This window comes from Pyxicephalus adspersus, chromosome 4 (genome assembly GCF_032062135.1).
Source record: "Pyxicephalus adspersus chromosome 4, UCB_Pads_2.0, whole genome shotgun sequence".
Taxonomy (NCBI): domain Eukaryota; kingdom Metazoa; phylum Chordata; class Amphibia; order Anura; family Pyxicephalidae; genus Pyxicephalus; species Pyxicephalus adspersus.
Genome location: NC_092861.1, coordinates 120,281,745 through 120,307,831, shown reverse-complemented (window position 1 = coordinate 120,307,831; position 26,087 = coordinate 120,281,745). Strand labels below are relative to the sequence as shown.

Sequence of the window (26,087 nt, the reverse complement as noted above, 5' to 3'; positions counted from 1 at the left end):
ATCTGATGAGGGGAAATGAGGGGTAATCATCTCAATAGAATGGCAGAAAAGTTCCAGACAATACCTGTAGCATTTCTTTACTCCATCCAAAACTAAAAAAAGTTTTGGCTTTCAACACACAATTGAGCCAAGATAAATCAGTGTCCCTTATATTCCTTGACAGCTTATTTAAAATATCCCCAGCTATTATATGGGTACATGCATTCTTTTGCATCTACTTTTAGCCAATATGAGGTTAGAGAAAGAATAAAATCATTTCTGTTACCAGCAGCCTACAATCTTGGGAGTTAATAGTATCTCAGATTTTTCATACAGAAAAATACATGTCATACAGACAATGGTTATTTCAACACAGACTTGTCTGAGTAATTTCTTCCTATTTTCTTTTCATTATGTTTTTTTCTCTCCAAGGCAATATTAAAAACTGCACTCATAGTTTAGGTAAAATTGTATCTCATCAGCAGACAATTGTAAAATTAATAGATATTGGATAAATAAGCTTATGTGACTTTAGTTTGCCCTTGAGGCCTAACTAGAAGTTGCAGTCTGACACATCAGTAGTGTGGAATTGTGTCTAGTTCATGTCAGATAATGAATAAAATGCAGCTTTGGTGGTAATGTCTTAATTTCACTTGTTCCATAATATTTAAATAGGATCTCCTAGGTACAATATTTACAGCAACCAATCAGAATTCATTGCAAACTTGTAAAAATAAACTAGATGATTGTGACCCCAGATAAATGAACGCTTGTAGCGTCTTCCCAATGGAAGCAGTTCAACCTCACTGCCAGTCTGAACACAGCCTCAATGTAAGATTATTTAAATGTAAATAATCTTACATGCAAACCACATGTTCACAATTATTATTAATATTAGTATTTATATAGCACCAACATATTACACAGTGCTGTACAATAAATAAGTGAATATGTGTTTAATAATATAGTCCATAGTGGTATCAAAGTATAGGATTTTCTGTAGCATGGACCATTTTTAAACCAAGACTTTTTCCCATGGATCCTCCTGACCTTGCCTGAGCAATTTTAGTTATAAAACTTTGTTCAGGTCGCTAAATCTCTTAACCTGGGAAAAAAAGGATTTTTGCTGCAAAATCTATTTTTTAAAAAAAAAATCCCCAACATTTAGATTAAATTGATAGCACAAACATTGTTATTTGCAGCATTGCTTTCACTGAATATTACATGACTCGGCCACTAACTAATGAATATTAAGGCTAGTTAAATCTGTTGAATCTCTAATACACTTTTACTGTTTTCTCTGACAGAGTGCAAATACCAACACACTTGAATATGTCAAGTTCTCTGCAGTAACAGGGAACACCTGTCCTTGTCTGTCATCTTTATCACTTATTAGAAGAGTCTTATCACATATTAGTAGGTTCTTATCACTTGCTAGTACTGTCTTATCATTTAATAACACTGAATGTGCTAAGAATAGTCAGCATTGTGCTTTAGGGCAAACCAGTGGTCAAATTAATGTTAGATAATATGTATGACCTACTGATACTGCTCAATTAGTACAGGTTAAGTCTTCTGTGCTTGCACATTGCACAGATATTAGGCTTATAGAGCACTTAAAGGAAGAGAAAGAAAGTATTAAAGGGAACTATGAGGTACGCATAGGGAGATGTTTTACTTCTAAAGTCAATTAATTCTGATCTGATCATTGCTGTACATTGCACTGAAGTACATTGGCAAGGTCTGTTTAGGGAGCCTCTAAGAATAAATGGCAACCCAGCACACAATGCCTTGTGTTGTCACACATTGGTGTTGATTTATTAGTAAATATAAGCTGTTCACATGAATTAACCCTTGCAAGATGATAATTCACCATGGTAAGTGAACTGTGTAAATTATTTTAGTAAATCTGCCCCGTTGTGTTAGCACATGTGTTTCTGCATAGTTCATTGACACAACACTTCAGTGGTAACAGGCCCAAAGGCATAACTACTATGTGTTTAATGGCTGTCTCCATGGGCGTATAAAATGGACATATTTGATTGCATGCTGTATATAAAAACAAGCTAAAACACACACATATTCATAAGGGTATTGGCCACGTTCATGTAATCTAAAGCAGCTATTCCTAAACAGTTCAATGGAACCCCTAGGGTTCCTCTAGAGGTTACTAGGTTCCCATGAACTATGGTTGATTAATCTCCTATTTGATAATGTTTGCATAGTTATGGGAGCAAATCCATGAAAGGGCCAGCTGTATGACTCTTTTGATCTTTTAAGTTGTCTATAAGGCTGGCTTCTAGCTATAATTTTAAGGGGGCATTCTTTCCACTGACCAATAATGTAAGAGGATTTTTCCAACTGATTGCCAATAAATTGGTTTTAGTAAAGGTTTCCAAATACCTGAACATAATTTTAAGGTTTACAGGGGTTGAAAAGTTGGGAGAGGTTAATTTAAAAGTTTTAAAGTAAACATGTGATGATGGAAAGATTTTGGAGTGTCTGGCTTGGAACAAAAATGCAAAAATCAAAAAGTTGGAGAAAAGTCAACAGTCGCTCTTGCATACTTGAGCAAAATCGATCATTCCAAGCATTTATAAAATAAAGTCATCTCTCCTCCATGATTTTTTATGACAGACTTTCTTTGAGAAGCTACAGTTTTAGCAGCAATCTGATTTTGCTATGTTCTCAGACACAAATCCACACTTTGTCCATTAGATACATTTTTAAAGCCAAATGCATAAACCTGCAGACTTGTTTGCCACCTGCATATTGATGCCCTGTACAATTACACATAATGACAGCTCTTTACCTAGGGAATGTGATGTGCAATAATGTGTTGCCTACATGTGTGAGCTGGTCATTGAATCCATTATCACAGTGCAGGACCTGTCAGACATTTCCCCCAGACATAAGTACATATGTAATGAAAGGAGGAGACCAGGAAAAGAGATAATAAGTGACATGGCTCTTATCACTCAGATGTTAATTGCATGAGATGCTCAGATTGGTGGCATGGTTTTTTAGCCTGTAAGACCAGACAGATCTGTTATCATCTAGAAGGCAAGTATTTGTTTTACTTCTGATTACTACATGCATTTTTCTAAATGAATGTTATCTATCAAATGGGTGGAAATTCTTAAAACATAGAGGAACATTTCTGTCACTTGAAAGCCTCAAGTCTCTGATACTATTTTAATCAAGAAAGTGCCGGATTCATATTTCCTGCCCCCTCTCTCACACACCTCCAGCTAATTGTCTTGTACTGGCTCCTAACCTACTGCAGAGAGCTGGCTAGCCTTAGTATCATACTAACCATATCAGACAACATAAAGATATAATGCAACCATCTGGCAGTATGCTAAATCCAAATAAACTGTCACACTTCTGATTAAAGATATGCACAGAAACAAAATCATATCCCCGTTCCCTTTTATTTTGTATCCTTCTCCGCCCTTTTACAGTTAAATGTTTTCCTTTGCCCATGTGTACAATACTTTACCTATAGCTATTCAGTTCTCTATAATCCAACCCCAACCCTTTAATGAAAAAGGGTACCAGTAATAAATAATGACTTCCAAAGTCATTAAAAGGTATTCATTCATTCTCTCTTTACCAATAAAAAGAACTTGACAACCTATTACATCAACGTTTATTACACTGGTTGCTTGTTCCTCTGTGCATGTTGGGTTTGTTTTTGGCAAAGAGTAAACAATCTTCACTTTGCAAAGGGATGCCAGCAACCTCTGGAACCAGGGTAATACTCCAAATCAGAAATCAAAGATTCTTTTATAAAAAAAAAAATAGAAGGTTAGCAGCTACTTAGTATATCCAGGTCACAGGTGCTACCTGGAAAAGTTGAGAGAAGCGGGGAGTAGTCATGACTTTTCACTGTAGCAGCAGCATTTAGAGTAACTATTGCATGCTGCATCTGCAGAACGCCAGGGATCACTGCTGATACAAAAATACTCCTGCAAGCCCCAAAACTTTATCTGGAGTAGTTCTGCCAGGCTACAACCATCCCTGCACAGTACTGCATTGAAAGGGGTCTTTATTTCCATGGATTTCCTTAGTTTTATTGCCATCCTAGCTCCACACATCCACACCCTTGTACTTATACATACAACATATTACAGATAATCTAGTAACTAACATAGTGTGAAAAAGCAGCTTGACTGGAAAATTTTTTAGTACAGCTGAGGAAAGTGATTGCATTCATGACATTAGCCTTATTCTAATATTCTCGCAGTTTGGTTCAGGGTGTGAAAACCCAGAGTAAATAAACAATACCCACTGAGTACATTTTTTGTACTTAGTACAAAAAATGTACTTTGCCTGCAGCAAAAGTACACGACCTGTGCAGGGACAGAAACAATGAGGACCCAGGTGGTTGTGGCAGGCAAGATGGCAATTTGGACCTTAAAATATACATGGTCATGTGTTATTGACACTTATCAATGTATTAGGTGGGTGTTTGCTAGGCCACAGCCTCTGGAGGCCATACATAAATCACTTTTCTGTCTTTGTGAAGACAAAAACACATCAAAATGTTTGATACAGCAAGAATAGACTGATAAATTGTTAAATTGTTTTCTGAGTTTTGTAACTTGTCATATGATCAAAAAAATATATAAATGTATCTGGCGCATATGGTCTGCGACAGAGTTTCATTTTTTCACAGAAGTAAGGATGTTATAAAATCTGGCTTTCAAATTTGGAGGATGCTGTGAAGATAAGTAACATTGATATGTTCTGGAAGTAGATGTCTGAAAGATACCAGTATCCAGTAAGGATCGAAAAGTCATTTGTGCTTGTTGTTTTTTGCAACATAATGCCTATAGTGGACAAAGAAACAGGTTCACTTTCATAAAACAAGGGGTACCGTAACAGTGAAGGCTATCAGTGGCGAGAAAACAGGGAAAGCTTATACGGGGGTCCCGTAAAAAGTGAGGGCACGGCGTGTCCACTCCACTACGCTCCTGCATAACTGCAGCTCCTGATGTCTCCAGATAGACTTTCATGGGAGAACCCATGAAAAATCAATTCCAGGTTTGCTGGATCACCTAAGTTCTCCTATGATAGTCTAACAATATTTAACTAATAAAGTTCTGAAAAAGATGTCAAAGAATACAGACATGCAACAGAGGATGGTCACAAGCTGCAGGCATGCTACATGATCAAAGACTGTGAATGTGCCATTGTACAGCTACCCTTATATCACCCCGCAGTCCCACTCAGTGCTCAGGTGTTCATCCTAACTACCCCTAAATCACTTATGTATCATATACTGGCCCATAGGCTAGTACAAGTATTTAATTCTTTACAGAAAGAGATAAGCAGCAGAGTTGCTTTAATCAAGTTTGTATTGTACGAATTATAGGTTCAAATATAGATCTACTTTGTGTTAATGGTATATGCCAAAAAATATAAACAAAAAGTTGCAATAAATTCTGGCAGCTTCAGAAATGGCTGATAACAATGTTATTAAAGTTGTCTTTGCATTGGATGGGTCATTAAATACATTAATCTAACAGAATGTTTATTGTATAGAGCAATGTTAAGGCTTGCATGACTGTTTTACCTTAATATTTATAATATATGTTCATTCCCTGGTGCCCTTTGCCATATAGCTCTTTACTTTCCATTACATAACTTCATGAGTGTTTATTCAAAATAGTAAATTTGTTCTGAGTCTATTCATGGAACGGACACTGAGGAACAAATTACTGTATGTATAAAACATGTGTGTACACACACACACATATATATATATATATATATATATATAAATAAACACAAAACTGCACCCGTGGTTTATCTTTTATTGCCTACTAATTGAGTTTATAAATCCTGGCTTTTCTAACCTCTTGAAGTTGAGTTTACATAGTTGCTCATCTATAAATAAGACTGAACATAACATACCAGACTGGGTGCCATAATTCTTTTTCCTACATGGTCATGGCGTGTGGAGCATAAGACAGTTTTGTTATCTACCAAACGTGTCACTCAGCCAAGATGTCACAAGGTTGTAATAGCTCTGCAGGGGCCCCTGACCTTTAGCAGTAGGAAAGGTCAGGATACAGAAAATTAGAAGTCAATTCATGGAATGTATCATTTCGAGTTATGGTAAAAGGACGATACATACATTATAATGATGGAAATCACATGCCAGTGATATCATTTGGGATACTTGCTAATAAGTTTTAATAAAATGTCACTAGGTCCTTCTTGATTATATTCATTATGTGTATTACTGCCTATGTAGTTTTTTATATAACAGCTTGAAAGAGATGTCCAAACGAGTTTTGAGAAAGGCTTGATAAGGAATAACAATACTGTAAATGCAGCTGTAAATCAAAATATAACTAAAGGCTATTATTTGCTTGGTGCAGTTTATCAAAAACAATGACCCTGGTGTACAAAAAAAAGTGAAAGTGTAGTACACATCAACACAAAAGTGCATGGGGGTGCTTCTCTAAAGATCAAGGGAAAGAAGACTCTACCAGCCTGAAACCAGATGGACCAATTATGCTTTGGGACCTGCCAAAGCTGGTCCACTAAGTGCTAGATGAGGTCCTGAAGACCCCAATAGCGACAAAAGTGAAAAGAAAGTTGACTTGATTTATTTTCCCATCTTCAGGGCAGGCCACATTCGCTATCCAAGGAGAAACCTTCTGAACTGAAAGCTTTTACATCTTTTTTATTTTACATTATATTTTTTTTTTATTACCATTCTCTATATTTCTAATGTTTTATGGCCAAAAACCATCAAACCAGCAATTGCTGATCAGTTATGGTCCCCATATGGTCACCACCTTTTTATCCTTGGCAGAAAACACATATACTATTGGAAATTACACATGTGATGTTTACATTTATTAATAGAAAAGAGGGAGCACTGGGACTTATATCTTACAAATCTTATTTTTTAATTTCCTTTATATTCATTTAGACTACAAGCATAAGGATTGAGGGGGTGTTCACTTCAAACGTGTTTTACATTACCATACAAGTCTATAGAAATCCAAGACCAGGTCAGAATGAGGTCAGTTGCAGGTAAGATGCATCTGTTAGTAAATACTAAATGATCCCAGAAGCATTAATACAAGACAAAAACGGTTGACACAGGTCTTTGAATTTTCTCTAAAGTTGCTACTTAGTATAAAGAATAGGGGTACCTCTACAGTCCAGCAGAGACTTTCATTGTCCTGTCATCACCTAGCATTCATACACTTACACTGTCTGCCCTTTACTATTGGCCACAAGGCAGAGAACAAAAGAAAAGTATTTTATCCAATAATATATTGACTAAAAACCACTGAATGTGTAATTAGTTCCTCAATTTGCACAGGACTGGGGGCTGAGAGAGAAATCTGTAATTCTGTAATCCAATCAGACAACACTGCTTAGCTCATTTCTGTTAGTTTATCACTGTGCTTGCTGATAGCAGGAGAAAGCACATTCAATACTGTCCAATATCAGTATTAAAAGCCCATAAAGAAGTTGTATTGCTTTATTTGCAGTGAAGAAATGTTATCTCAAAGACCTAGCTATGCTGTGTGCCAAGAGCGAGGGAAGCAAAAATTATATCAAAATTATGATCGGTTGCTTGTATTTGATTATATAATTATTTATATTTTATTATTTTATGTCAAGAATGTCCAACAGGGATTAGTACATTCCCTAAAACATTCTATTGTGGGGATCCTCCAAGTCTATTTGTTTCAATGGAAGTAATTGATTCCCACTAGGGAATGTTTGAAGGAATGTCAGATTCTCTTTTATAAATGGAGCCCTAAGAGTTCTCTATCTCTCAATGAACAATCTTCTGCCAGATTCTAACATGGAAGTTAACCATGGCCTACTGGAAGACAGATTGGGAAAACGCTATATAGTGGACTGGAAGATGTTATTTCATTATTTTGATAAGGCAAAAAACGTAAACAAGTCTTTCTTAACTTTTGTAACATGAATTAACACTTGAAATAACTTTTCCCCTCCTATAATTAGTATAACTACAGCTCACAGTACATTAGTGTGGGGGTCAGTGGGAAGAATGCCTCCTACATCACTGGCCAGTGGGAAGCATTTCCTTGCAGATAGCCATAATGATCATAGGTGTCTGTGAAACTGACCTGAGTGGCACAATTTTTTTATGGCTCAAGGAACTAGTAATCTTTAGAGGAACCTAGGGCTGTATGTAACCCTTGATAAGAAACACTTAAACTATATCAGCATTAAAATTAATAATGAATTTGCAATAAACACTTGGTTGATTTTCACAAACTACTATCAATAATATTAACCATGATAATTATCACTTTCATGCGTAGAACTGTTTAGAGTTTTGACACCTAGATATGGTATGTTAGTAACCTGATAACTCCATGACGGTTTTTTTCTTTTTTGACCGTAAGTTTAAGAACTAGGAACACACACAGCTACACATCCCTGAGGCCAGAGCTTTTGGGCTTATAAAGTTGTTAAATACTTTAAAAAAAAAAGAATTTACCTGTGTAGCAATCTAGGGAATAAAATACAGATTTACGACTTATGCAATCCTGAATCTACTATCGCGGTCAATCATGGTTAATGTGGTCCAAAGGCCTTTGATAGATCTTTTGGCAAAGTGTGGTAAGTGAACACTGGTAAAATGGCTTCATTCTGACCTTTTGTGTGTATTTCTGTAGCTGTGGTTTATTTGCAACTTAGCATTATTCTTTTTACAGAAGGATTACTGCTTTTATTTTTATTTTACCCCTTACTTACATTACTCTACATATGCTGTTTTTATTTGTATGAGAAATGCAGTGTGACAAAAATAGAGCAAAATGAATAGGACATAAAATGTTCAATGCTAACAGCATGCTTTCAACTAAAATTTCAGACAGAATGTATAGAAAAGCAAATGTTTCAGATGTCTTTAAATCCTAAAAGAGACTTCATATAAAAATGTACTTTTATGAAGTATAAAAAAGTCATCCCTAGCTTAGTTTCTTGCATAAAGCAAGAAAGGTAGCAGGCTGCCATACTAGCCATAACATATATTTATAGATGGAGGGTTGTGGGCATGGGGACTCCATGCAAGGCTGATGTTAATGTGTCCATCACCAGGTGCGTGCTTCAAATAGAGGAATACACTTCTATAAATGAGCTTCCACTCACCCTCTCCACTAGTATCTGATGGGGATTAGGAGAGGGAGTAAGCTGACATTATTTTGCAGTAAGGTTGTAATGGGTCCCATCTCTTCCTCACCACCAACAGGTGGGTTGGGAATTGGATTTATGTACAGCTTAAACAAGTGGGGAAACTTTAATTTCTCTGTGTTGGTGTGTTAAAGGGGTTCATCTCACCCTTGCGACTCATTGGTGTGGAAATGTGGAGGTTAATGTTCAGTTTAGACAGGAAAATAAGTTGCCAGTCCTCTGTAGTGAATTGATTTTATAGAGGTCACTTACAAAAGAAACCAAAAATGGGTTCATCCCAAAAAGAATTTTAAAAAATCCAAAGCTTATATTCCTACCTTACCTGTTTTTGTCCCCTTTACTCAAATAACTGAATTATTTTCAGAATCACATTTTTAGAGTGCAGCAACCGGAAGAAGTATCAGTAAAAATCCTAATATCTCCTAGACTGTAGATATTTAGAGTGATGTGATTGTGAATGTAGAGAATGATATTCCTACAGTTAAGTTTCAATCTTATAATCAGTGTTCGATTTAGTCGTATTCAAAGAACAAATGAGTCAGCTAGGTCACTGAAGGTGGTAACCACATTTTGGGAATGTCTCAGAATGCCACAGTCCATCACATTTTGAACACTGAATCTCTGGTAAATTAAATGGGCATATGATTAGATCCTATTGCATAAAAAATTCATATACTGCATGCAAATCCTATATGGAATAACATATAGAAAGGTTTGTGGGGGGATTCAGTATTCATTTATTGTAATGAAATAATATTTTATAATTTAATATTTCTTTCTTTGCATTATGTATATATGTATTGTTATATTAAATTGTATAAATAAATTAAGGTGTAAATAACAAAATGATAATTATGATGGTGCCCGTCACTAGCAAGTTTTTCTATTTTCCACCATAAATCCTAACTACTACCCTGTCTAGAGAAAGCCAACGCTGCTTTGTGATTTCACTGCAGAATCAACAAACCACATCATAATTGTCATGTTTATTGTTTTGACAATGGTTATCCTTTATATCTGCATTGTCTTTAATATCTGCATTGTGATGAATAATTAAGGGGTCTTGTTTCCAACTTTTTCCAGTTAGTTTTCTGTTCCCCCAGTTCCTTTGCCATCCCCTGGGGCTTATGACATTTTTGGGAGCCCCTATCAATTCACCATCTTAGCAGTTTCGTGTATGGTTGGGCAATGTCATGTTTGTTTGTTCCAAGGCAATACCAGTCCATATAGCTAATGTGCTAGCTGGAATGCGCGGGGAGCCAGGTGTCACTCAAAGTGACATCATTGTGACATAACCCGGCCCACTCTCCCATCGCATATCTGAGCCTGCAATGGGAGAGTGGGTGGGTTTTATGCAGGGACACAGCCCGCCCACTTCCCTGAGCCTAGGAACTGCTTGGGGGACATGGTCCGTGGCCCCCGAAATTTTCTTGCGGACCATCGGTTGGCGACCGTTGCTATAAAGTGCAGTAGCACTAACAAACTTTACAAGTCAGTATTGTAGCTATACCGATCCGGCACTTTGTCTGACATTGCCGCACACTGTCATCCCATTACTGCAATTTAAAAAATAGCAGCCCTACACTTAGTAAAATGCATTATTTCAAGTTGCAATGAACAATGAAAAGTTAGCTAGAGGTCTAAGAAGAGAATATTCATCTTTCATATCTTATGGTACAGTTTATTGCGTTATTATTTTTACCTGCCTGAAGGAGGCATATGATTATGGGCAGCAGAAATATATTTAAGCTTGGTTAAAGCAAAAACAGATTTTTCCGCTAAGTGAGTTTTGATTATAAAAGCATTTTTTTGTCTGTACATCTATTCATAACATGTTTTTTTTCCTACCTTTGGGTTGTGTGCTTTGAGCTGCAGGGAATATTGCTTTGCAAACTCCTGGCATAGTGTCATGTAGACAAAAGCTAAGCACAAAAATGCTGAAACTAAATAGCAAGCTACAATGCCGAACCTCTTGGAGGAAGGCACTCCAGACGGAAGCTTGTGGGAACACACTGGCAGCACATCCAGAATCCTTTGTCTTGGTTACATAGCATCATGCTGACCTGGACACACATCTCTGTGAAAGATGTAACAGCTCTGAATACAACAGGGAGGCTGCCAAGGAAAATGGACAGCTTTTACAACTTTGTCAGCAGGCCATATTGCTCAGGCACAAGTACAATTTACACCTCTGAAGAGAACAAGAAGTTTCATACAAAAATCCTGAACTGCAGAAATATAAATAAGCGGTTCACAGCAAAATACACAAACAAAACCATCGATCAAAGCTTTACTCCATATAACCTACCACAGCTCTGGAGGGAGTTCCCGGCCCAGAATGGTCCCCCATTTAAATATATAAGCATGCTTGACTAAAGGCATCTGGCTTTGAATTTTAACATTATATTGTATCATTGAGATAACAAAAATTGTATTGTATATTCACCTTGTTCTGATCTGGAAACAGCTTTCAATATTTCTCTTGTTCAAGCAACTCTGCAGAGAAAGATGGCTACAATGAACTTTTGAAATATACCATTACTAAATCCTTAAAGTAAATCTAAAACTCAAAATAAAAATTGCAAACAGTATTTTTTTTATTTCAAAAGGGACAGGCTGTGTCTGCAATACATGCCTGATGGCAATTATTTCACTAAAGTCACTTTTTTGCATCTTTGTCAGTGCTAACATCTTTACTTTGTCGCACTCCAGTGCAAACACATAGGAGGTCCCTTTATTTCAGGCAGCCAGGTATGCTGGGATTGTACATTGAGCTGTGCATGTTGCAATCAGTGTATGTTGTAGAGAAGCTTGTGAACAGGAAAATAAGTTTGTTTTATTGCAGAAGTGCCTTTTTTATTTTAATGTTAAATTTACTACTTTAAAAATACCAGCCCTGGGCTGCTACATCAACATTTCTCAACCTTTATACCATAGGGGAACCCTTAAAATAACTTTCAGGTCCTCAGGGAATCCCTGCTTGAATTACTTTATCCCACAAGACATTAGTGTAGTGATCAGTGGGAAGATCGCCTCTTACATTGCTGGCCAGTGAAAGGAATGTCATCTATACAGATAGCCAAAAGATCATTGGTATCTGATAAATTGACAAATTGCTGATAGCTCAAAGAACCCCTTGCAACCTCTGCAGGAATCCTGGTTGGAAACACTGTGCTACATACCAACTTGATAGCATTGAAAGGACTGAGGTGTGTGTGTATACACATATATGTAAAGTAACCTTTTATTTCTCATATATTTTATATATGATTAATATTCTTTGCATACTTATTGTTCTTTTGCTTTGTAAGTTATATCATTACTAAAAGTATTAAATGTTTAGATTTATATATTTCCCAAGATTTAGTACTTTATATCAATGTTTCTCTTTCCATCATCTATTGCAGCAAATCAAAGCACCTGTTTTAGCAGTCTGCTCTTCTCCCGTCTTTGGCAAAGCTGTCTATTGCCCCACAGCAACCAATCAAGTTAAACTTGTAGCTTCCAAATGTGATTTTCAAGTTAGCTGTTGCTAAGCATGACAGACAGTTCTTATTAAAGTTCTTATTAAAATACATTGATAAGGAAGGCCCATTGTGTTTCTACTGACTTCATTCCTGAAAACTTAATCAAAGATGGCATTACAATTTCAATAAAGTTACATTTATTTTAATATGAAAGGCTATAAACCTAGGAGGGTTTCTGCTGGTTAAACACACACAATAATTCCTTAACAAGGGGTTACTTTTAGATAAATGTGTTTCATTTTTACATTTCAGTGCATAGCTGGTTGAAGACATAACCTCATCCCTTGTGTTCTTGGAGCGTCACGGCTCTTCTGTTGCTTGGCAACTCGTAACAAATCGGGCCCTCAAACAGGTTTAATACATCTGGACGAAGGTCATTTGCTGCATTCACCTCAATGTGTTGTTGTCATTTTAGTGTTTCGCTCAGTCATGTGTACGATGATAGAGCTCAGAGCTTTATATGCTAATGACATTGTATTTTATGTGAGACGGGCATAATCATAATGAAAGGCATGACTGAGGAACAGAAACACTAAAATTATTTAAAAAAATAAGCCCTGAATAATTGAGTGCATGCTGTTCCAGCATTTGAGGATTCTGGGCCCAAAACCTTTTTCCCGACCTTCTACTATTTGCTTTCCCTTCCGATCTATATAGTTGTCTATTATCATCCGACCTTTGATCTTTGTGGAATGAATGTGGCTGAAGGAAAGTATGTAAGAGATCTTTAAGATCCAACCACTAATAATAATTTATATTTATGTGCTTTATTGTTAGATAAAGGATTATTATTTTACTAGATTCTTTTTGTGGTTATATACCACCAATTTGATGACAAATCTAAGTGCTCCATATCATTTTAGAATCTAAGGCCAGATCAATATGTTTTGTAAGACCTCTATGTCTACATGACATGAAAGACCCTCTGTACCTTTGCTATAATTAAAATCAAATGTCAATGTAAACATAATGTCAATCCTTGTGCTTTACACACTCTGCTATGGTTGACAGTCAAGTTTAGGATTTTTAGCTAGTAAAAAAGAAAAACCGTCTGTTAAAAACTAAACTGAACCCATAAAAACAAAAAGTCACCAGGAGGTGGAAATTTTTAGCAGAAGAGTTTTTTCATCAATGGAGAAAGTAAATGTCGATCTCACATTTTTTTTTTTTTTACTATTTACAGCAGGCTTTATCACCTGATCTTGCACCTGCGCACTACAAAATCAGGTAAGGTAGGCAGAAACTGAAAGACAAGCAAGAAGATGGTGGTGGTACCTGTTGCTTCCTTTGCACCGGGACTAGGGTGGATAACTGGGCGGATATCTATCTATCTATCTACACCTCCATGAATAGACCCATGCCAGGGACATTACATTATCAGTAGCCAAAAAAAGATCGCCATGGACCCTGAAATCTGTTGTGGAGTTGGTGTTGAAGTTGACAGCTTTGGGGAATGCAGCAGTGACAAGTTCATAGACCTGTCAATGCTCCTAGGGTACTACAAAAAAGTAAGTGGGTGACATAATGGCAAAAACTCACACCAATGGGAATTTATTTATGATTTAAGGGTTTTTTGACTAGGTCAATATGTAGTGCTCTCTAGGAAGCTGTGCCTGATATCAGAGGTAAATTTTAAATGTTTTCCCCCAAGATTGTCTCAACTTTTTCTTAAAATTTACACCTTTTTATATTTGATTTACTGAAAAATGTCAATAAAAAATGTAAAGTTGATTTCCAGTTTTTGGACCACTGTGAAAAGCGTAGACTTTGGACAAAAGTTGGGTGATTCTTGGATGAAAACATTTTTAAATGGGCTTCTAGATCTTTACTGTAATGATAAACATGCAACTATTTCTAGAGACACTGCAAATTGCTGCTATATACTGCAATTTGCTGGACATTGGAAATGCTGCAAGGTCATACTGAAAGTAACTTTTTTAGCTAGGATTTCAGTGCAGCAAAACTACTGTGCTTTGAGCTCAAACAGAAGGTTATGGGCACATTGAACTTCAGGCACATCAAAAGGTTTTTTAGTTTTTTTTTTGTACTGGCAGTATTTTAAAGGGATACACATGGGGACATGTGCCTATAGAGATCATTTTAATTTATTTTTACATACATACATCTTAAAAAACGAACAACCAGTCAAACAAATCAGATTTTTAGAAAACCTCATCCACTCCACAGTGATTTTTTACCACCACTCTTAAACCTGTATTTAGAATAAATTATTAAACAAAGCAACAAAACAAAAAATACACAGGTAAAGGTAGGCACAGAACTGGTTTCATTTATGATTCAGCCTGATGTGAAAGGGATGCAGATGTGAATTTTGGAGTTATTATCAGCGCTCCACATACACAAAGTATGATTGGATGTTAAACTAGTAGCCAAGTCACTCACATTTCAGCAGGGCAGTGCTTCTCCTGGTGTCATTGAGAGAACATTGGGTGCACAGCTCCTGCTGTACTCCCCATTCCAGCACCTGCAACATCCATTTCTCCTGCTTGTTGGTTGTCCCAGCTTTGATTGCACCTCGGCAATACCTTGATGGAACTGAAATTCTTAAAGCCTACCCAAATGTATTCTTAAATAGATTCTAATAACAATCAGGTTGATAAATGAATTTAGGCACAAGAGGTCCTGACTGTGTGTATAGGTACACAGCTTCATTAAGGTTGCTACATTGTTGCTTTTTTTTTTTTTTATATATTTTTAGCTGCCTTTTAAAATATAATTTTAAAAGTAACACTTTTTTAGCAACAGAATTGCTTTGGAAATTTAATTTTGGAATCAGTTTGGCTTTGGTAAGCAGGTGAAATGTGTTTTTGAATTTTTGAACATGCTCAGTGAACCTTTTCTGGTTTACATTTAGAAAAAACTGCACTGGAGTCTGCCTAATTCTTTTTGTTTATTTAAAAGTTATTCAAAACCTAAATTTGGTCAATAAAAACAAGTTTAACATTGAATTTTCCTTTAGCCTTTTCCTGTAGGCACTGTTTGTCCAGAACTAGTTAGGATCTATAGTTATTGACATCTTGGTAAAAACTGCTTAAGTATCTCTTGAGGATAGCACAAACAAGTTTACTCACAATTCTATTATTTGTCATTTTGAATTTATAGTAGAAAAAGTATTGAGCTGTCACAAACAGATATAACCTCCAGCTAAGGACATATGTGTAAATGTGTACGCAGCACACATGAAACTGGACATACATACACATGTAATACATTTTCTTTGATGGAGATTTTTTTGGATATAGCTACAATATGTATGAATTGAATTGGTCAAAAAGAAGATGTCAAAAAGAATATTTTGCAATTGCAATAGCTTTAAAATAGAATTCGTGGGGTGGTGTGAGGTGGGTTGACTGGTGTGGCCTGGAAAAAAAGGCCAGGTTTGTTGGAGGTGGAAACTAGTGGAGCTTGGTGAATGACAGGAGGAAAGGTGTGTGGTTGAGGAGCCAACAGACTCTTAGCATAACGAAGACCCCTAAGCACAGACCCCCCGTAACAGACGATCAGTACAGACCCCATACAATCCCAGTGTTTACTACAAGACTACAAGCTTAAGAATGTTTGGCCATCTGGATTGGCCAGGTGGGAATGATTATTATTATTATTATTATTATTATTAATACCCTGAACTGAGCATAGAAAACATTGTAAATAGGCAGGTAAATTTCTGTTATTCAGTGGTGACATCACTCCAGTTTGTTATAGACACCTAAAATGATTGGAAGTTGATAGTTCTTTGTCATGAGAGTATTACAGAAGTTGCCATTACGGACCTCTCTTTCAGAACCTACTACTTGCCTAGCGTTCACTGAATCAGAAAAAGTACTATGATAGGGAACTTTTCTCTTTCATTTGCTACCTGCTTTCTCGAAGTCTTTTACTCAGTACTGAAGCCAGAAACAGGCAGTCAGCTAGTATTTTCAGAAGAAGGTCATCAATTGCAGCATCCCTATATCTGTCATGAAAGGTGTACTTTAAAGAATGAATACAAAAGCTAGCTGTCATCTGAGTCAAACGCACCCAAAAAAATGACATGAATTCCTAAAGCTCCCTCGATAATGGGTGTTTTATTTGAGAAGCATATACATCCCTGTCTATTATTTCTTGAATAAATGTGGGGATTGCTAGAGACTGAAAGCTTTTTAATCTGCAATTTAGCATTTGTGCAGAATTTTGGAGTTGTTTGATTTCATACATTTTGAAACTGTAATAGCTAATATCCTAATTTCCTGGTGCTTTTGTAGTATATCTCCTTTTAGTGTTAGTTGTCAAAGCAACCCAACTTTGTGTCTAAAAGATGTGTTACTCGTGTGAGCTGCAAGATAGAATCAATTGTGTTAATGTAGTTTACATTTTAACTGGTGCAGTGTGTATGTTGTAGTGAACTCTTACATAATGGGAAACATCTTGAGTCTGATGTTTGAAGAGTGCTAAAAGGAAATGTTTGTTTCCCATAGAAACCAACTAGAATACTGTTTTTCTTTTCAATGTGTACTACTGAAAGGACATTTTTCCATTTTACACCTACCTAATAGAAAAGAATGGATCCTTCCCTTGTCTCAGATGCCATTCAGGAACTAGTGGTATGATTAAAGTGTTTTAGAGATTTCTGACGGACAGTTGTATGGAAAAGGATGACCCATGCCAAAGGTGGGTTGGGGTTTTAAAGTGACCATGTGTTTTAATCTAAAAAGATATTAGAGAAACGGATACTACCCATATACTTAAAAAGAAAAAAAAATAATTTTCATAGGAGTCCTGAGCTATTAGGTATTTGAAAAGCACATAATAATTAATAATAATAATAATAATTAATAATATTAATAAAAAAATAGAAGAAGAGCACAGCCATGTGATTTGTTGAAAATGACTGGCCTCTTCTTTCATCACAAGGTTGTCTATGCTCTGTTAAGCACAGAGAACTCTGGAGAACTCTACACTTTATGAATGAGTCTTATAATACAGGCAGCAGTGTTATTAGATTGTAGCTAAAATATGAGTGGATTGAATTAGTCAAAGAGAAGATGCCTCTGTTTTAAAATATGGCTTTAAAATAGAATTGACACTTTAATTGGAACACACCATAATTGGTGGGGTGGGCTGTAAAGCTCAGAGAACTCCGGAACGATTGCAGGCACTAATATATATAAATAATATATGGTCTACATAAATGAGTCTTATAATGCAGGCAGAAAAATGGAGAATACCGCAGTGTATAGAACAGAAGGTGGATATTGATATCTGTACTTAGAAATAAAAATTGGCCCCTGAGTGCGGAGGATATTAAGAGCAGTGTGGTCAAATGAATTGGAACCAGAAGAACAGTCAATAAGTCCATACATTAATCACATGTATATGAAAGGTAACCAGAAGTTAAAGCAGAACTAACATTAAAATAAAATAATTGTGAACAGACAGGTTCTCTATTTCAGAAGGAACAGGCTATATCTCTTCTGCAATAAAATAAACTTACCTGCCTATTAGCAATTATTTAACTAAACTCTCCTCTCCTAGGACCTTCACTGGCATCTTCACCTAGTTCCCATTCCAAGTTACAGATTTTCCTCTATCTTGATTGGTCAAGTTGGACTTAATGTACCTCTCATGCATATGTCAGCTATGCTGAGATTGTACAATGAGCTGCAGGCAGATATTTTTGTTTTATTTTTTTAGTTTTATTGCATCAGGGATATCACCTGTCCATTCTGCAACACAAAACCTACCTTTTCACAAATTTGTATTTTTTTAAGTTTAGTTCTACTTTAACTGTAAAGCCCAGGTTCTTAAAAGCAACATAGTTTATTCCTCGCCTATCCCTCCCCTAACTATACAGAAATGAAATTCTTCATATAGAAAGTGAAATGCTTTCCATATGAACTTTTATTCTACTCAGAAGATCTCTGGTTAGGGACACTGGATGAGTCATAAGTCATTGCAGGTAATATGGATAAAGGGGCATATTAAATATAGAAACATTGAGTGCACTCTAGGTTGAGCTAAATCCCTCTGTCAGAGATATTTGTTAAGGTGATCTGGAGAGATATACCTTTTGCCTACGCTTGACAGAAATGAACATATGGAGATCAAGGAAGTGTAAAGTGAAAACAAAAGATTCAGGCAAATAGAACGTTGATGTACCAGTCTGTGACAAATGAAGCTTTGGCTTTTTTTCAAACAGTGCATACTACATGCGTATATTCATTTGTATCTTTTATTGTCTGCCCTTTGTTAAACAAACATTTTCTCTAGTTTATTAGTACTTTAACGTTACTGATAACTAAGAAATACCAAATACGTATTATTTTACCACATTCTGTAGCATGTCTGTCACAGTAGCTGCCCATCGAGAATGAACAGCTCTACTACACCTCCATAGCAGATGGTGAAATGATCTTAGATTGTGTGCATAACAAAAAAACAATTTTATAAATGAATCTTCCTAATTATACTTAAATATAGGGCTAAAGTGTTTGTTACATACCCACTTCTGCACTTCAAAATAAGTCGAGAAAAATTACAGTGAATTTCCCGGTTTCTGTCCTCAACTTTGATAAGTCCACATGACTTTATTTGGAAAGGTTTATAAATGCCCATTTTCTTTGCCTTTTTAAGCTTTTATAAAGATGTTTTAAACAACGTATATGTGGTAAAGAAGAGTTAAAATAGGGGAAATGCCTCCAAAGTGGCCCAAAATGCTTACACATGTTCATGGTGGTGTTTAGATAATTTTTTAGTGTTTTTGGAGCATTTGGAATGTGTTTAAAAGGCTTTCTAAGTGCTTATGGACATTTTAAAAAGTTTCAAATGCTGCAGAATGCGTTTACAACCCACCAAAAAAAATGGTTTGGCGTGGACTGGTCCATTGGAAAAAAAGAATTTTAAACATGGGAGTTTAAACATTCAGGTTAAATGCTAGGGAAACAGTCCATGTAGACTAAGCCTTAACCTATGTAGATTTCTACTTTCCTTGGTTTTCTAAATATTACCTATGTCATCTTCCTTTGGCCTGCTGAAATTTTTCAAACTGAGCGCTGAGTTGGAGGTTTTGCAATAAAGATGCTGCCACCAATCCAGTACTTCTGTATCTGATAACATTACTCTGTAATTATAACATTTTGCAGTATGCATATGAAATAATAATACTGCACAATTAGGGATATTCTAATATTCTAATTTTAGGAGTGAGTGATTAATAGGGTTAATGTCCATGAATGGTTTTGTTGTTCCTGGGTCAATAAACAGAACCATATCATAGCCATGCCGTGACATAGTAGTCATATAACTCCATGAGAGGTTTAGGATTTATTTTGTTAACAGCCATTTATTACTATTTAAACATTGATATTAATGATTTTTTGTTAAATAAAATCCGCATGCATGGAGAAAATTGTGACTAATTTTAACAAAATTTACATAACGATACAAATTTTATTTTTTATTAAAAACGCAAGTTTGGCAAAATCACCTGTAGAGCCCTCATGAAATATTATATCTCACAATTGTATTCTGTATGTTAGTATACTGGAAATAAGGAAGCCTTTAGACAGCCTGCTCTTAGTCATATCTTAGACTGCTCTCACAGCATGTCAGTCAGGGGCACAGATACTCCACATATCTATTTTCTAAACCTCTATTGACTAGACCACACAAGAAAATGAGACACATATGGGAATTAGAGCACTCTATGACGTTTTCCCATGACATGGTTTCCAGCTAGGCAACATTTTTTCTAAGTTTCCTCTTCAATTCCTTGGACATTTCACTGCCAGCAGCAGAGATGATTTTCAGAAGAGATACAATGTATTTGGTTTTAATGCCCAAACTGGATTTCCATTTTTCTCAAACGGTGAAAATCTACTTTAAACAGAGTACCATTATTGTTGCAGCCTGATTAGAGAAAAAAAATGTATAAATACTGCTACATAATTATTTTATTGTTTTTATCCCATTATTTTATGGGAAACATCATCTCCTACTGTAAAATACCACTATGCCAATGATATTAGCTACAGGGAGAGCTATTACACCAATATGTAATAAATGATTAAAGGGTCAGTATAGAGCATGTATATGGATGCTGGGATGTTTTTTCTTTGGTTGCAATGTTTTGTGCATGTTCTGCATTAGTGGATATAATACTTGTACACTCATGACTTCTTCTTTTGGCATATTGGCTTGTTTGGTTTTCTTTTTTTTTGTTGTGTTTTTAAATGCTTACATTTTTTTTCTCAAAGCAAAGGCAAGGATGATTTTGGAACTATAGTGAACACCTTAGTATCTCTCTCTTCTCTGGTGGTGTGGTTTCTATTGATATTATTGACCCGAATTAGTGCCACCACTCTTCTTATGCTTCTTTACTAGTCTCAGTGACCAGTCACCATTCCTGCGTTCAATTGCTTTTACTGTCCAGCATGCTTCTGACGTCAGCTGTTTCAGAAATAAGGACTCTTAGAGAAAGTACAGTCAACCTGCTTATCTCTAGTGCCTGAACATGGTTTTGATATTCTGCAGGTATGCTGTATGTTAGAGTGTGCAGGCAACCCTTTATCCCTCTGATTAGCTGATATAGAAAAAAAACTTTACTGTGGTAACTCTGGGAAAGCCTAAACACTGCTTCCTACCTCTCTCCACATTTGCTGCTCTTTTTTACCAGACAGCATTTTTATTCGCCTCACTTTACCATTATCCACTACACAGCAAATCATAGACTGTAATGACTTTGTATCGTATATATATGATATAAAGAAATAAATGACAATGACAGCCAAATATAAAACATCAATAAGGACAGGAGATTTCTCATCTCACATCACTGCCTCTCACACACTGTATTAGCACACAGGCTTTCTCGGAACATACTTTACTTGCATGTGGACCCCCCTAGCTGAGACTAAATGACTAACAGGAGGAGAGGAACAGGATAGCACAGATAGGAGGAGTGGTTTGAATGTTACTGTTAGTTCATTAGACAAGAAATTAGATGGGCTCAAGATACCTGTTGCAGCTTCTAATGCTTGTTGTATGGAAGTCACAGTGTGCAGGGAAATGGGTCCAGTTGCTTTCAGCACAGAAGATGATCTCCTCTATCTACAAGAATGCAAATTAGTTTCCATAGTCATTTATGTAGTTGCCAATATTTAGGAGCTGCTGAATTCTTATACAATGGAAAAATTACTTTTGCATGCTACATTACATGTCTTAATGCAGAACATAGGTCTGTTATGTGGGTGTGGCCTCTTGACATAATGTGCTATGCAGTATGCATAAAAACTCATGAGCTGATAGTGTTTTGGAGCAAAAAAGACTTTGCATGCCCCCTTTCCAATAAAACCTCTAACTTTTAGAGTTTTTGTATTACTGAACACTAGCTTCTCACTTTAGAAATGCTAACGGGATTGCAGTAGGGAAGTGAATGTTCAAAGCAAAGTGAATTTTCAAAGCAAATATTCGTAAATAAGGTTAACCTGTGTTAACATGTGATTAGTGAACACTTCCTGTGGAGGTAACCACTACTTTAGCTGAATGACTGATTTTTCAAAAAAGTTAATATAATTTGGTGCAAGTGGGAAATAACCAAAAGCCAAGTTATTTACTTTTCTTTGTGGTCCAGCGAACTGCTTTCTTCTTCAGGAAGGTACTAATGAAAGAACACATTAACAAACTAGCAACATACCTGCACAATTTACCTATGTCCATAGTAACAAGACTGAAAACATTGCTTAAAACTGGGGTGCACTAGAGCAGGCCTGCCATCAGGGGAGCGACAGGGGAGAGATATATACCGGGCCAGAACGGGCTTTTGAATAGGACTTTGCTGCTACAGGGTAAATTGTCCTCTTCTGGGGCTCGCTAGTAAGAACTGCACATGTAATGGATCTTATTGCACCTGAGAAGTATCAACTAGTAGCTGCAAGGAGAACCACACATCAGCCTAGAATAAAGACCTTGCCACCAGTACAGATCCCACACTCCCTTGCTGTCTTGCCTGGCCCTCCACTTTTACTTGGCTCCCTTTCTGTTTTTTCCAAACCTAACATTGGAACCAGCTCTCTTTCTGGTAACTTAGACCCTCAATCTACTACAACTTTGTTGGGGCAGGAAGTTTACCTGGTATGGGCCTCAAAAATATTTGATGGTGGAGATAGGAAGGGTCAGCAGTTTAGTGTCAGAGGAGTTCAACTGAGCAGAACACTCTTGATGTTTAAATTATTGTTAGGGCATTGGGAACTAAAGTAATTATAACTTTTGAAAACATTTTTAATGTTAAATCGCTAATATGAACAGCTAATAATATTATTCCATTTTTTTCTGAAGTCCAGTTATTAGGATCAGCCAATTTTTTAAGTATAGTAGCCCAGACTGACCCCTTGGTTCTTTTTACATACCATAATTGTTCTGGTTATTAGCAGACAGCAAAAATCTAGCCTTGATTATGTGCCAAATGTACGCCCATTCATAAATAGAAGGCTAGACCTTGAAAGGGTACTGCAGTAATAATTTTTATATTGCTGGCAAAACCTCCAGCATAATCTTCCACAGCAAGATGGCTTACTCCCAAAAGTGTAAGATGGAATAGATGCGGAGTGACAGAACAGTCACATCAATTAAATGTAAAATAGAGTATGCAGATTGAATTGATTTGGCTGAAACTGAATCAGTCTTTGGATGCAGCCTGCCAGCTACACACATGATAAGCCCTCCTTTCCAAATATCTTAAAGGTATGATAATTGTAAGCAATTTCACAGGTTTAATTATCTTAATTATCATAAGCCAGTTCCTACAAAATAATTATTTCTGAGTCCTTCAGGAGAGCATATATCTAAATTGCCTTATTTTATCTAGTTACAATCAACTTCATAATGCACTGAAGGGTATATGCCATTCCATGCCTTTAATACAACCCTTTTATAATTTACCAGCTGAATGCTAGTATGTAATTTTGTTTTATATTCTGATTGCATCTTTAAAGAAACCATGCTAACAAGAGCATTACATTTAGAAAAAATCATAGGATTATATGTGCATTTATTGTATGTTTTTTTTTTTCCTGTAACAGATTCCACTGTGCAGACATCCGATAAGCCTTGACATTACTGCTGGGCGCTGCCATCTTGGTTGTGCACGCTTTATTATATCCATCAATCTCCAGAAAATACCTCTTCTTCTTCAAAGTCATTTTGGTATGCCAAAAAATATTACATTTGCCTTTTAATGTTTAGCACAGAAAAAAATATATTTGTAAAGGCGGTATTCATCTCTTTTGTGTAAATAAAATATACTCTTAAAAGTTTAAAAAAGGTTTTACATATTCATAAACTTCAAATAGTGTCAAATATATCATTACCGTGTCTATAATTTGTGTAAAACTATTTAAAAATTCAAACGTAGGTACAAACAGTAATATTCATGGTCAAATTAGGCAAAGACAACCGGAATTTTACTTTCCTTTCCGATCTTAAAGGCTTCATGCAGATGTATACCTCTCACAGGGTTGCTTTTGACCCTCCATTGTTACCCTATCATTCCTATGATTGTTGCAAAAAGTAATTTCCCTACAAGCAAAGATTTCTATGGGAATAGAATAGGAATTAAAAATCAAACTGAGCTTTTTTTATAAAACAGGGATCAGACATTTCCTTAAACTTTTCCTTGTAGGAAACTTCCAGGTCCATGTGTTTCAATGGCAGTAATTGATTCCAACCAGAGAATGGTTAAAGGAATGGCATGATTCTCTTTTTATAAATAGAGCCTTTATTACTGTATTGTACATATTACTTAGTATTATGTCAGCATAGTCAAAACAGCTGCAGTGTGTAAAACTGCGTAGAACTTCTAAAGCTTTTAAAACTAGCAACAATCAACAAAGATAGTGGCTTCAACATTAATTTAGAGGTTCACTGAACCACAAAGCAGATCCCAAATTAACTTCAGGTTACTTAGTTGAAAAGTTTTTTCCTTCCTATCCTCTTGGTAATAAATAAAGGTTAAACAAAGTCATGTGTGGCCTTGTTAGGACACATGAAAATCCTTATAATAATATTGTCTATTTGGATTTGCATTAGTATTTAATATTTGTACGAACCCAGTGATATCATCCTATTGTGATCTCTGCCTTTTAACTATACAGCATCTTCTTGACTCTTTCACATTCATTGTGAAGCAATAATAACACGTTATATGGCCTGATGAAAAGCACAAGTTGAAGTATATCAAAATCCAAAACTTTTCATTTAGTTCCATTAGAGTAATTGGAACTAAAAAAGAAAATTGTCTATACACTGAAATGATCCCCATTCACTATCAGTGATAGAGACAGAACAAGAATTTAGTTAAAACATGTTCCAAAGTGAGAAGAAATTCGTTGTTAGACCATTTTTCTTATAGTGGGCTTTCCCATCCAAAGATTCCCTCTCATTTCTTACTCTAGTAGCTTTAAAAATAAATGAAAAGTTAGCCTAAATTTTTCTTTACCAGTTACAATGGTCAACAGGACAAATTAGGAAGGTGAATCTTTCCCTGCACAAAAAGCAATAAAATCTTAAAGAGGTTTTAATACTTCTCTACGCAAAGATTAAAAAAACAACATAGAACAGAATAGAATACTTGTGTACCTTAATAAATCAAAAAACATTATTTTTATTTAGTATACAATGACAATATTGAACATTCCATGCACATTGATAAAAGAATAAGGCCCAAACAGAAGGCCTCAGACATCACACATTATACAAAATAAGATACTATCAAACATTTTAGTAAGTCATTACATGGATACAATGGCTTCTTCAGGCGATTTTGGATAGTAGCATAACATATGCAAATACAAATGTCAAGGGACTGGTTTCAGCAAAATGTGGAGGACAAAACAAGAAATACATATTTGTGTATATACATATAACAAGATATTATCTTATAATATCAAACATCATTTATAAAACTTTTATCCAAATTGGTGACCAAATCCAACTATGTCCAAAGGTGTCCTAAAGCATAGTGCCGTAGAGAAGCTAGGTTACTGTCAGCGGGCAAAATGGTACTTCCAGAGTAATTTATAACGTATTAGCAGAGGTTCGGTAAATTAGGTTTATAACAGTATGTCACATTCTGATATAAATTACAACTTTAATACTTCAAAAAATACATGTGGGACTTTTAAGACACCATGGCCCTAATTCATCAAGCAGAATCGGACGCTCGCTCGCGCATTCGTATTCGCGATCTGAAATCGTACGCCGTCGCGCAATTCAGCAACTGAATAAGCTCCGGCCGCGCATCTCCGGCAGCTTTACACTGGCGAGCTTGCATTAAAAGTCACTGTTCCCCTAAAAAATCATTCTTTCATGGCACACATATTA

At 36.0% G+C, this 26,087-nt stretch overlaps 1 long non-coding RNA gene across 3 annotated transcripts in view; it reads left to right on the top strand.

The window, feature by feature from the left end:
- LOC140329296 (uncharacterized) overlaps positions 1 to 26,087 on the top strand; it is a 163,530-nt gene that overhangs the window by 113,322 nt on the left and 24,121 nt on the right. For 2 of the 3 annotated variants that reach the window (XR_011920467.1, XR_011920466.1), the window contains exon 6: positions 23,789 to 24,029. This is a non-coding gene — a long non-coding RNA (uncharacterized lncRNA). Of the gene's footprint in view, positions 1 to 23,788; positions 24,030 to 26,087 lie in introns of those variants that run through there. The other variant, XR_011920468.1, reaches the window with a different exon arrangement.